Source organism: Anguilla anguilla, chromosome 19 (assembly GCF_013347855.1).
Source record: "Anguilla anguilla isolate fAngAng1 chromosome 19, fAngAng1.pri, whole genome shotgun sequence".
NCBI lineage: Eukaryota > Metazoa > Chordata > Actinopteri > Anguilliformes > Anguillidae > Anguilla > Anguilla anguilla.
The window spans coordinates 6560674-6575708 of NC_049219.1; positions in this window are offsets into that span (position 1 = coordinate 6560674).

Below are 15035 nucleotides of genomic sequence, written 5' to 3' on the forward strand. Positions count from 1 at the left end.
TGGGAAAGCGAGCGATACTTCGCGGCGGACTACTCGCCAGGCATATTTAGGCCGCAGCCTTTCCAGTTTGCTTCAAAGAAGAAGATCCGATTCCTTTTTGTGCAGGCGGCCATTTTAGGATTGATCCAAATGAAATGAGTGCTGATTGGACAGAAGGGAAACCTAACGCCCTGACACTCACCCAGGCAGCAGGGAAACTGAACTGGAGCCGAACTGGAATAACACAAAGTGAACTTAGCGAATAAGTCGGAACCAATATCTAAACAGGAATCAACAGTGAATCGGAATCAATATCGAACAGGAATCAACAGTGAATCGGAATCAGTATCGGATTGGAATCAATATCGAATTGGTGTTCATTTGACTCCATTGGTCCGGTCAGCACGGATGAAAAAGGCATCGCGGTTAAGCACAGCACGATCCCATAGTTTTGCCCGGAGTCGCGAAGCCGTGAACGGGTTCGAGAATTCCGGAGGTAAAAAGCACAAAGCGACAACGTAATTACGAAGCACGCCGTTATCGTTCCAGCATCTGACTTTCCTTTCTCTCGTTTCCCCCCAAACCGATAACGCATCGTCGATTCGCTGAGAGTGAAACTCATAACACCGTGTTCTTCACAGCCGTCTTTCATAACGAACGTTGGATTACGCACTGTGGGTTTTTAAATCATCTTAATCATCAGCAAGTGTTATTATTACTGCTTACTATGTAATAAATCTTTAGTTGGTGTACTGCCCACATGCATAACTTCGAATATAAACGCATCAGCTAATACAAATAGCAATAAATCAGTCTAATAGTGCAATAAGTTCAACACAATGCAGCCAAAAACAAGGTAAAAAAAAAAAAGAAGAAATCACAGAAATGAGGTACACAGGACCGAGCCTGTTTGCAAAATGTTTATTTTAACGTTGTCAAAAGCTTAATCACCAGGCCTGAGGGTGCCACTGACCGCCATTACAGGCTACAGACCACCTGAACATACAGGCTACAGACCACCTGAACTTACAGGCTACAGACCACCTGAACATACAGGCTACAGACCACCTGAACTTACAGGTTACAGACCACCTGAACTTACAGGCTACGGACCACCTGAACTTACAGGCTACAGACCACCTGAACTTACAGGTTACAGACCACCTGAAATTACAGGCTACAGACCACCTGAACTTACAGGCTGCAGACCACCTGAACTTACATGCTACAGACCACCCGAACTTACAGGTTACAGACCACCCAAACTTACAGGCTACAGACCACCTGAACTTACAGGCTACAGACCACCTGAAATGACAGGCTACAGACCACCTGAAATTACAGGCTACAGACCACCTGAACTTACAGGCTACAGACCACCTGAACTTACAGGCTACAGACCACCTGAACTTACAGGCTACAGACCACCTGAGCTACCGACCGCAGTTTTTTATTAACACAAGCGATGTATTTTTCCAAACCGTCCTTTCAAGTTTAGATTGCACATGAAGACAGGCGCCAGGGGGGGGCAGTGACGGTGTTCGGAGGGGGGGGGGGCGCGTCTCGCTGATTGTTTGTAGCGCCGCCGCGGAGCCGACGGCGAGTTTCGACACTGCGCAAAAACAACGAAGTCCCCGCCCCCGCCCCCGCCCGTTCTCTCTCAGCGCCTCGCCCGAGCGCCAGAGAAATCAGGTCAGCGCAGGGAGGGGTCAGGGCGACTCGCGCAGATGTCATGGCGACCTGTCGTTTCCTGAGGGACGTTTCAGGTGGGCGGGGGGGTGGGGGTGGGGGAGGGGGGGGTAATTAGTAAGAGAGGTGGCACGCAACATAGCCGCCCGGAAGCGGCCCACAGATAATATAACACACAAGTCCTCCCGACACAGAACAAAGAGCCGGCGAGTGGAACCAAACTCTCCTACAGATCCCAGACCAGCTCCACTCACTCATAAGGAGTAATGGGACGCCCTCAAACTGATCTCCGACCAGCTCCACACACTCATAATGAGACAGCCTCAAACTGATCCCAGACCAGTCTCACTTACGCAGAAGTAAGCTGAGACTGGGGCTGTTGACTTCCGCACCGGTTCGCTGGTGCCATCTCCTGGCCGTTCCATGCACTGCAGTCGACGGAGCAAAAAAAAGCTCATGTTTTGGCTTGCAGGGGAACTTCTCAGCACGCAGACCACGCAGTCAAAAAATGTCCGCAGCAGCGGCAGAACCCCATTTCTCAGCGCTGGCGAGTCCGATAGGAACGCGATACCGGGCGGCTCCTTCAGCGTCAACGAACGCTCGACCACAAAAGCGACCGTTTTTTTTTTCTCTTCCTGCTGCTGACGCAAACCGTCGCGGGAGTGACCCGCAGTCTCGGTCCGACGAGGCCCGTGCGTCACCGCGGCGCTCTCAAACAGCGACTGGGGAAGTCTTTATAGCGCAGCTTTTAAAACGACTCACCGGTGTTACAAACTCCTTTTCAAGCCTCATTTTCAAAAAGAGAGATCAGGTTCTTTTTTTATTTTTTTATTATTCGTCGTGTAAAAATAGTCCAAAAATGGAACGTTTCTTTTACTGAAAGCCCTGTGCTGCTCGACAAATGGCGGTTACTACTGAACTGCGTTTCCCATCCACCTGCCATGATAGGCACAGGATCACAACCTGATATTTTACCTGATACGCTTATGTGCTCCTGGACTCCATCTCCCACAATTCCATGCTTTACCGTGCTTTATATCTACCGGGCAGCTTCACCCTGCACAGCTGATCCATTCTATACAAGCAGCAGTGAATCTGCGCAACGTCCTCACAACCAGCCTCCCACAGGGACCCAGGCGTACAGGAGAGGGAGCAACACTGCCCCCTACTGTCCAGGCTAAGGAGGAGGAGGAGGAGGAGGTGAGCGATCGTTTCGACATCAAAGGCCGACCGCATCCGATTACCGCGGCGACCGTACGTCCGATCACTCACACGGGAAAACAACACATCGACAGCTGTGCATGCCAAAAATCCTTCACTGACGCCCGGTGACAGCCCGGTAAAGCCCACCCGGCTGCCCACCGAGCTGCCCGACGCTGCCCTTTGCGGCACCGCTAGCAAAACGTTAGCATTTAGCGTGCTGCAGATTTCCGGAGGCCGTGCCGAAGATGTAGCTAATTTCCGCGTCTTAATTCGTCCCCTTAACCGGTTCGTTAACGCATATCTGAACCGCTGTGCGTAAGCGCACGCGATTGCCTGAAACACTGGCAGCAGCAGAGGTCAGCCCTTCGCCTCACCAGCCCAAACCCTGCAGCGCCCTGCACTGAACCCTTCAATGTGTGAGGTGAGTATATATCAAACTTTGAGATTGTTGAAGAAAAGTCAACATGACCCTACTACTAGTGCTGAAAGTTCACTCCTGATTCTGCACTACAGTCTAGATAAAAGCATCTGCCAAATGTCAAATCGTATAACAACAACAATAATAATACCACCTTTATAATTTATATTTTACAGGCCAGCTCTGTTGGAGACTGCAGACAAGGTATGCTTTCAGAAACAGTAATACAATTTTTGAGTGCTGTAAATTATGACTGATATTTACCATTAAATAAGTTGTATAAGACCCCATACATCTGTAAGGCACACATGGAACGCCACCCTATGGAAAAATGGACTTGTTCAGCCGCCCTCAAAGCAGTTTGTATAGGGAGAATGTCCGGAAGCATGAGACCGTTTGATTGGCTGGGGGGAATGTGTCACATCTTGATAAGCTCTGAGCCCCCAGATGAAATCAATAACCTGTGTTCTGAACGTTCGGTTCATCCGCCGGACTGAAGGGAGCCTTCGCCAACGAGAGGTTAACCGGACACTGAGCGACTGCTCCGCGAGGTCTCCAGTTCCACAGAAACAGGGCGTTACGAGTGTGTGTGTGTGTGTGTGTGTGTGTGTGTATGTGTGTGTGTGTGTGTGTGTGTGTGAGAGAGAGAGAGAGAGAGAGAGAGAGAGAGAGAGAGGGAGAGAGATTGAGAGTGAGAGTGATTGAGAGAGAGAGAGAGAGAGATTTAGAGAGAGAGAGAGATTGAGAGAGAGGGAGAGAGATTGAGAGAGAGAGAGAGAGAGAGAGCGCGCGCTCTACCTTTGCCACAGTGTGCGGCTCCACTTCCTCAAACAGAGATGGGAGAACGTCCTGTTCTCTCCCGCCTGTTGCTGAGAGAACGGCATTCTTCTCAAACGCTGCCAAGCAGAGCTCTGCTCCTGTTCCAGCCGGATTCCTCTGCCGCGCTCTCTTAATCTCAGCACTGACGCACGCGCACATTCGCACACACATATACACACACACACATATACACATATATACACACACACACATATATACACACACACATTCCACACACATACACACACACACACATGTACACAGATATATACACACACACATGCACACTCGCACACATACTCACACACACACACACACATGCACACTCGCACACATACTCACACACACGTGCGCGCGCACACGAGCAACACATAGCCACTGATGCCGATGAACCTTCAATTACACTGTCCAAATGAGGACAGATAAACACAGGTACGGGCGAGAAAGAGTGCGTGACTTCGGCAGTTCACAACACCAGTATAACACAGACGCCACCTTTCTCTGAACACAAGAGGCCAATCAAACTGAACAGACGTGACGGAAGTGAAAACATCAGTCTGACTGTCCATGTAATTACGACGAAAACAATCATTATAGGCCTACTTTACTGTGTTATCCTCAATATATACCTTTTACTCAACACTTGCCTTTGGTGCATATATTATAAAATGTCAGAGAAACAAACAAAAAAACAACAGCCAGCTATGGCCTAGCAGTTAAAGGAGCCTCACATGGACTGGCATGGACACACAAACACACACACGCGCACACCCACACAAACACACACACACACCCCAATGGCACTGTCCAGCTCTATATCAACAGAAAACACCTCTTTCTGTTTCTCCTGCTATGTGTGTCTTTTTCACTCCCTGTGTCCCACTGTTTCCCCTCAGTCTCTCACTCTCTCCCCTCAGTCTCTCACTCTCGGCTATTTTTGGTGCGTGCTCCGCGCAGCCTGGTAGGCAGGGAGATACATAAACACAGTCACATGGCAGAGAGAAAAAGGCACACTCGCGCACATGAACGCGCGCAGGATCTCTTCTCTTCAGGAAACCCGAACACAAGCGCAAAACCACTGACCTCGATTACGGCTTCTCCTCCGCGCGGACGTCTCACTGCGGTCCGCGTTTACTGCGCTGCTAACTTCGACTCACGTCCCGCGACGCATCCGCATTAACTACTCGATTAAGTAGAGAGAGGGACTTGCTTTCCGCGAAGACGACAGCAGCTGCGCTGGTTCGATTCCATTGCCCTTTGAAGAGAGAAACCGCCTATTAGGTAAAATAACGCAGCGGTCCGCGGGGGAGCGGGGTGGGGTCTCGACTGACCTCCAGACTGCCAAAGACCGTCCATCTGTAATATTGGGTATTTATTTTTCTCACTCTCTCACATCATTAACGCTATATGCCGCTGTGCTGGAGTGATATTTCAAACATTCTGGCTATTTCTCCCCAGTTCTTCCGTGACGCAGTGGTCGGAGCTGTGTAATCTGTCATGCACTAATAAGCGGAAATATCTGCTTACACCCCGCGGCCTTCTGAAAGGGCGATTTATCCTGCTAATAACTACCAAAACACCAGACTCCAGCAAAACTATTCTCGTTCTGACACACGGGAATGCCAAGCTACTTAAAAGCACATTCGTTTTCTCGGGCCGTTGGACCATTGCGCAGTTATTCGTGTTTGTTTACAGGTCGCAGAATTCCCTCGGAGTTCATTACGCGCAGCGCCCGCCGTGTTAGAAAATGCATTCAATGTGATGGGCTTGAACAAAAACTGAGTTGGAAACAAATGTCCTTTCTAAAAAGAGGTAACAAACACGAACGGGACTGAGGAGTAAACTCAATGACTTCTACTTCAGCACAGACCAACCAGATGGTTTAACTCATTCAGCCTGACAACTTCAAGCTCGTTCTGGTCTGGCGTCTCTATCTCAGTCTGATTCAATGACACGAGACCTGTTTAATGTTTTACGGAGACTTTTTAAATTCATTAATTGGATTTCAATACATTTCCTTAACTGGCTGCATTGAACCCAACCCTACCTGTATCCAACCTTTAAGACAACATATTTGGATAAAAAATTAATATTTCCCGGTTTTAGATTAGAAAAATCGAACTTGGGCATAATGATGTACTTCTTTCAAAATCAAGACCATCTTGGACATTTTATTTGGGAATCGCTTTCAATACACTGAAGTATAAAAAAAACAGTGCTGGCCGCACAGGTTCCATTCAATAGCTCAGTCAGAGGCAAACTATAATGCAGAAGTGTGAGAGAGAGAGTGGCCCTTCTTGTTTACAACACGTCGCTACTTCATTTTGTGAGCATTTTCAAAGGAGGGAAGGAGACCTAAACATTTTACCAATAGTGCCGAATCACCGTCTCCTAACGTTATGAAACGTTGCCATTTGAATTGCGCTATTTTTTTCTCGCCTCCATCCACGCTGTGCGCATCCTGTCAACTAATGATTGACGACTTCAGAATCCCGGAAAGATACAGCGGCGGAGCTGCTTGCACCAATCACAGACGAGAACAAGAACGGAGCGCTACACCCAAGACGTTCTGCTCCAGTCACAGTCGACAGTCCAAGTGCAACACCGCTCAGAATGGAGAAGACGGACAGTCAATCCACGCCAATCGCAGCCCAGAACAGGAGAAGCAGCATGATAGACATACCCACTGGATCTGTCATCCACACCCTTGGCCTCATGTCTTATAATTAAGCACCACGGCAGTACAGATAGCAACCTTACATCACTTATTGATCAGGCTCATGGAAAAAATAACAATGTAACAAGAGGTCACCGCAGAGCGCACGATGAGTTAATGACGAGCGCCATTAACGTGATGAATAATAACAATTGCATATCTAAACCACATTAATGGGACTTTGGTTCCAAGCTATCACGTTATTTTAACACAACATATGACATAACTTCTGTCTGGTAGGAGCAAGTATAAGGTGAGCGCATCTGTTATTATTCTGCATATATTATATTCTGCAGCCCTGCCTTCTTTGAATTACCGGTCCCTGATTGGTTGAAACAAACAAGTATAGTAAATCCCGCTAGGATCCGATCCCATCTGCGCACAACCGATGAGGGAGCCGCAAAAAAGAGCATCTTTAGCTCAGAGTATATTTTAAAGTAGGCTAATTTGTAATGTGATGATTTGGTTGCGTCAACTGTACGCTTTTGCGTGAACAGAAATTAAAACGCTATTCGTTAGGAAACGTGGGCCGGTTAGATGTTAAGGAAAACTAAGCAATATTAGTACTACGTATGTTTGAATCCTTTCGAAACGTGTTCCCAATACGAAAAATACATACATAAAATAAAGGGAGGGTTCTTTTGTCGCTTTGTTCTGGCTAGGAATGACACCTTGCTGTCGTTCGTTATTACACGTTTGAAAACGTACGGTCTGTTTTCTAAAATCTGTATCGTCCCCTTTGTAGCGTCGCCTCATGTTTTGGATGTAGCTGCTATTACTCGTGTGGGCCATGCGCGTTCTGGCTGCGGTCAGGTACTCCGTTGTTTTCGCACCTTTTCACGCCACTGCACGCTGGTGACGTCGCATAATATTGACGCGTTCCCGTATCTCGTGTGCTAAATCTAGAGAATGGATCTAGGACATGGAAATAGTGTACTGTAGCCCCACCTATAACACGACAGTAAACACTTCCATGGCAACGCAATATTAGCTTTCATGACGGAGCCTTCCACATGGCGCAGCATCAATTAATTAAAAATACAATTATAATCAAGGCTGCAACATAAACAAATAAAAACGCGAAAACAGTACGGGAAAAATAACTATTGAGTTACGCAACGAATTACGTAGGCAACCAGTAACTTCATGCTCTGGCGACCTAACATGGACAGCATTAGCCAGCCAATCCTTCACAGTAAGCTTCATATCATTCACCGTTAGAATTGGCTTGAAAAGATCATCAATTTAATGTGCACTATTTCCAAACAAATTCTACGCAACATCGGGATGGAGACTCAGTGATGTCAACAACGTCGCTCAGTGATGCGCTGGTGGTCTGAAGAACTGAGATTTCTAACATATGGCTGCTTGAAACAGCGAATTAAGCAGTTATTATTATTATTTTTTGTTTACCAATATTTTAAGCTATGCCTAAAATATTAATTGACCTAATCAATCATAAGTAAAAAGATTATATTATTAACGTATAATTACGACAGTACGTTACTGATATATCACCCCAAGTTACGAAAGTGCGTTGTCCTTCAAAACGCTCACAGTGAAGCTCGTGCCTTTATTTCGTTGCTTACAAGGTGGTTTAAAACACAGGCTGGATGTTCATGCGAAATAAATGGTGAGGCAGTTTTAATTTAAAACGCTTATACGAAGCCATCTCGAAGTCCGAAGCGCTCCGCAGTTACAACGTCTTCAGTATAGCGGATACGCACTTGGGGGGCGTGAAGCGTCAAAGCCACTGTAAACAGTACTAGCATGCGTTTTCAACCCGCCCTTCTAAACACGCAAGATAAAGGTGGTTGAAATACAATTTTTGGTGGCCGCTAAAGTCGTCAAACACGCAGTTTATTTCAACTTTGAATTTTATCTGCGCAACATGCGCTGGAATGCGGACATTGGCAATGCTCGGGTGTCACAGCCATGTGGCAAAAGATCAAAAAGGTCTCTTAGCAACTAAACATGGCGCAATGTTTATTCGATTCATATAAGGAATATGCTATATTACGTGTGCTTTCCAGGATTCCGCCTCGTTGGGACAAAGTACAACAGCAATTCGAAAACCAAATGACATTAAATAAATCAGTTTGGAGCGGAACAGCTTAGCACAAGATAATATTAACAAACATGACAGCTAACTACCGACCTGCTGACTTTATAATAAAAACATCGCACTCCAACTACGATTCAATCAGCTGATTCTCTATAAATAACTTAACTTACGCCCATAGATTTCGGCTCCTGTCACAAATGCCAAAAGCACGCACTTCTTCCCAGTTGATCTTCCTCTTTTTAAAATACTACTAAAGTGGCGTAAAAGCAGGTGCAATCCTGTATTAGGTACTCTGTCCCTTCGTTGAGGCGGACTGCGTGGGTTTTTTCAGCGTCCCACGTCTTCTCAGTCAAAGCCAGCTCCGACTCGCGTGCGTGTGTGGGATGTTTGTAGACGATTGCGTGGTTTCTCAATGTTTTTATGGCTCCGGGGCGCACTTCGTTATTCCGTTCCTGCTATTTCATTATATCACGTCCATCATGTGACACGGTGAGGCTCTCTCTCTATGGAAACTTAAAGGGACCTCCCACGTGACTCGCTGAAACACCACCTAGCGCGGTTACTGTGGCCACGCCACCCGAAGCGGCCGCGGCCGCGAATGAATCTGCGCCACACGAACCGCGAGCTGACCCGCAACTTCGCAAACCCCCTTGTCATAACATTGTCATTAGATTACATAATTGGTCGTGACGCAAATGCCAGTGTGTGGAAGAATAAAGCCTTACACAATTACCGTGTTTATAAAACATAATACATACACAGCCAAACGATGCGTATATTATATATATAATTTAGTACATCCTGTTTTGGTTCCTAAATTTGCCATGATGGATAAAGTAGGCTTATAGTCATAAATGATTAATTAAATTATTCCATTCAGACTTAAATCTTAATAATCACCTAATTAGAATAATTAATTGTGTCTGCGTAAGAAACTATGTAATGTACAATGCTTGCAGACATACGGATGTGTTCATGTTTTTTTAGTTTTTGCTTGTGATGGTACAAAAAGCCACAGTGCACAGTGCCATAGAGACCACACTCACCTGACTGTACCATACAGACCACACTCACTGCACTGTACCATAGAGACCACACTCACCGAACAGTACCATAGAGACCACACTCACTGCACTGTACCATAGAGACCACACTCACCGAGCAGTACCATAGAGACCACACTCACTGCATTATACCATAGAGACCACACTCACCTTGCTGTACTGTAGAGACCACACTGACTGCATTATACCATAGAGACCAGACTCCCTGCACTGTACCATAGTGACCACACTCAGTGCACTGTACCATAAAGACCACACTCACTGTACTTAAAAAATATATATTTTTTTTAAGAGTGCAGAGAATTCTCGCATTTAAGTGAAGTGAACATGGAGTTGTGGGACGCATTAGATCAGACGCATCCAGTCATCCAACCCAAAAAGGTCCGAAGTGGGTCCAGGTTTTTGTTTCAGCAGAGCAATACCACGCCCGATGAACTAATCTTGGGTCTTCAATCAAGACCTCGATGAGCACAATCAGTCGTAGTCGTAGTGCTGGGCTAAAGCAAAAACCCTTTTCGGATAAGACTTGACCCAGCGTTACATATTTGAAATTGTAAATAGTGCCAGGTCCCCCCCATTTTAAGAGACGCAAGCTTGATTTAAAATGGTAAATGGACTGCATTTATATAGCGCTTTTATCCAAAGCGCTTTACAATTGATGCCTCTCATTCGCCAGAGCAGTTAGGGGTTAGGTGTCTTGCTCAAGGACACTTCGACATGCCCAGGGCGGGTTTTGAACTGGCAACCCTCCGACTGCCAGACAATCGGTCTTACCTCCTGAGCTGTGTCGCCCCTTTAAAGGAGGGAAAAAAAACAAAACTCAAGTTTGTTCAGATCCGGGTCACTTGTTTGCGGAGAACGTGCCGTAGCAAGCAGGATGGCCAGAGGCTGCCCCTCCCAAAGCAGATATTGAATTACAGGCATTTAGCAGACGCTCTTATCCGGAGCGACTTACACAACTTTTTACATAGCATTTCCATCGCATCCAATTATGCAGCTGGATATATATTCTGAAGCAATGCAGGTTAAGTACCTTGCTCAGGAGTACAACGGCAGTGTCCTACCGGGGGAATTGAACCTGCGACCTTTAGGTTACAAGAAAAAAAAAAATCCTTACCCTTTAACACTACGCTGCCTCCCATACGTGGGCTGGGCTACAAGAGTCGGAAAGACGCAGAGCGGCGGCCATGTTTGATTTTTTGTATTCGTTTATTAGCTCTCAACGGCCCATGGCAAAAACCCAGGGCTGTACCTCGCACAGAGGAGAGGCCGAGGTTCTTCAGCTGTTTTCGTCTGGGGGACAGGTTCTTTTAAAAAAAAAAAGGTGCATTTGGTGTCCGTGTGAAAATAAAACATTGTATGAATGATATGTATTGCTTGTGTATGGAAAAAAATCGACGTTTCCTTAAAACAATTGCTTATTCTTCTGTCACCAGCAGGACGTATGCTGACGCTACCCATATGCAGACAAGGACAAAGGCATAATATGTGGATACGTGAGAAAAGCTTTGTTCTTTCCTTAACGATGCGAGGGTCAGAAGCACGTCAGGGGTCGACTGCCTGCGGTGACATCATATCAAATCAGACCACCCCTGGCTCACTCCGAACAAGTCTGAGTTCTGTAGCATTCCATAAACCCCCCCCCCCCCCCCCCCCCCCCCGTTCACCCAATTGCTTCCTGAGCAAACATTACAGTACATTACTGTATGTTACAGTATGCTCAGATGCTATTATCCGGGGTGGCTTACAATAAACCAGAGACAGACAAGCATTCACCTGATTAATATGAGCAGCGATGACAGAGCCCGCTCACAACAGACGCAGCATCACTGGAGCGCTAGCGCACCTTAAGTATATGGCTAACAGAGAACGAATGTGCAAATTCTAAATACATACAGAATGCATCCGTAACAAGCGCTTAGAAAAGAAGTGAGAAAACAAATATAACCTAAAGTCTCAAAATGCCATAACCTGAATTAATACAAAAGGAGGGAGTGTTAAGGGGTGGGGATGGGAGGTCTGAAGAGTTATAAAGTATTTTCAAAAAATATATAAAACATTTCAAAATATGATTCCATTCAATGATTAGTAGAATGATCAAAAACTATACAAAACAACTTATCATACAAGTAGTATTTAATTTTATATCAGGTTATATAATATTTTACCCAAAATTATAAACAGTATATATGCACACTGTGCTAAATAATTATTTGGGCACAACTGGTTAAAAATGAACACACAAGCAGATGATGTCATTGCTTAATAGAAACTGGAAGGCAGGTGACTTCAAGAAAGATATTGCCCTTGCATGTGGTCATAGACTGATCTAAAGCATGATGTCATAATTTGTCATCAGGACATTGCTCACACTTCGAGAAGTACCGGGAAGTAGCAGGATTCCCAAAATGCCGATGACTTCATGCCTGCAGAAAATCCGGACATGTGATCAAATCGCCTCCATAATCAGAATTACCGATAGACTACATGATGTCTAATGTTTGTGGAAATGGAGCCAGGAAAGGTTAGTACAGCAAGCTGCGAACCTGGAAGTCATAACGTAGACCCATGTTAAATCACGCGCAAAAATGAACAACATGGCAACACTAATTCATGTGCGCGCTGAGGATGCGTTTTCGAATGACACTGTCATTGGGCTTATGTGCTTTTCCAGTTGAATCAGTCAATTAACTAATAGCCAGGATAATATCAACCACCCAAAACTATACAGAACTGATTTCACGAAGTACTCCACAGCTGTATTCACGGTGAAATAACACAGAGAAGATATACATCTCAAGCGTTATAGATGTGCAAACGTCAGTCCACGTTTTCGCTCTTTTGAATAAGTCAAAACGCCAAAACAAATAACATCAATTTTTTTGTGCAGACGATAAACCGACGCAAAAGGCCCATTTTCTCGCGTCCCAACGAGTGCAACTTGCCATCGTGCACCGCCCCACTGAAGGTATACTGCGTGACACGCCCAGTCTACTTCTTGAGCAGCTCGTGAGCCAAGATGTCGGCTTTTGCACAAAGTATTCCTGTCTCCTCACGGTTATCAGCATCAGATACTGCTCCTAACATACCTACCAGAGCGAGTAAAGATAAAGCTGTCACATACTTCCCGTTTCATTCAACCCCCATACAATGACCTTGCTAGTATCCACTAGAATCGCATTCCGAAACGCCCGTCTTGCAAATTTAATGTAAAAACACATCCAATTTTGAGGCTATTTTTTTGTTGTTGTTTACACGGGCTTTAACAGAATCCAAATGAGTGATTTACTTCCAACGTTCTGCACATCCAGGAAATTTCAGAACACCTTGGGAACAAGCCTATTACCTCGCTAGAATTTGCGTTTTGCGAACTTCAATGAACCATGAAGCTTAATTCGGAGATCCCGTGGCAACTGTTTTTGTCCGGACAGAAAGAAAAAAAACTGCACTGAGATCAGTAACTGATATTTAGGATTAATGAACTGTTTTTTTACTGCACGAATGAGCGACGGTACAATACAATTTCACCAGACACCGTAGCATTACATATACAGACATTTCCTGTTCCCCTCGACGCAGTTGTACGCGCTTAACCCTTTAACAACATTATTTACGCAAGTGCTCCCTCTGCCAGAGAATAATGGGTACTACAGTCATATTTTGTACGGCCTATCAGTGCATCATATTCAAGGTATGCCACCCTGTAGGTGAGGATAAGTATGTTACATCGATAGATTGATAGGCTATACTGACAAGGGGGAACTTTCCTGTGCTGTCAGCTTCACCTTTCAATAAGTACTCTGCTACAGTAATATGTTGAACGTACATTAATGAAATGTCCATTTACGGACACTTTGGCTATCCCTGAACGTCAAGATGGACTCATTCCTGACCTGAAGTAGCCACATCCGTATCTGTTTAGAGATTAGTTTATTATTAGAAAGTTTGGCCTTTTTTTGTCGACCTTTTCTAGAATGAAGGGGCATTGGATTTTAGGTTGACTGTTTACATCACAACTTTGCTTTACGCAACATAAAATATAGTTTCCCCATATATAGAGATCCATTATAAGCCTTCATAATTTAATTTATGTTCGACCCTTAACTGCACATACCAATGATATCATGACAAGAACACTGGCTTATTTGGGAAATATGATATTTCAACTTGAAACTTATAAGATTTTGTAACTTGCATTGCAAATGTATTTAATAATACATAGAAATACATTGCAAAACACATGCATTATTGCTTCTTTGTCCTCATTGTTGTACAATAACCATGAGTGCCTTCATGTAATAAAATGTATTGCAATATATTGCAGTGTATTTTAAAATATATGGCATTATGATTTCAGTGCATAAGGGTTGGCTTCTTAGGCAGACAGATTACATTGACTTTGTTTGGGCAATAGATGCTGAAAATGTGGACACACGCTTGTGGCAGAAGGAATTGCCTGTAGGAAAATAACACAAGCCAAATTGATTGAAACCATGCACCCTGTTAAAACCCAGTCTATGTGTCTTAGAAAAAAATCCATCACAGGAGCAGATAATTAATCATCTTAAATGGTGTTAACAAAGCCCGTAATATACTGTAAGAGATTGTCTTTGAATTTCTTCAAGGCCTGGCTTTTATGGCTTTGTTAAAATGCATATCCATGCACTCTGCAGCTACGGTCGAAAAGATGTTCTTAGCCCGAAGATCGAAAAGTTTTTTTTAAATAAACCCGAAATTTCGTACGATTAGATAATTTAGACTGATTTTTTTGTGGATTGTTTTGTAAATCCCCGGTACATAGACTTGCGTCGAGAAGCGTGACCTAGTTGTTGCATTCCGGCAAAGTGGACTGTGTGGGCTCCAGGGAGCTTCAGTCATAGTGCGTTCCCATGGTTACTCATTACTGTGACCCTCAGGTTTTGTGGCCTGTTTTATTTTTTTTATTTTTTCCGCTCACTTGCGTAACGAAACTGGAAGTGAAATTTCTACGTGCTTATTAGCGTGCATTCGTTAACCTCCGGAGAACAGGCAGAAAAAAAAGTCAAAGTGTTTCGATTTTATGAAACTTCCAAGTTTCCTGCA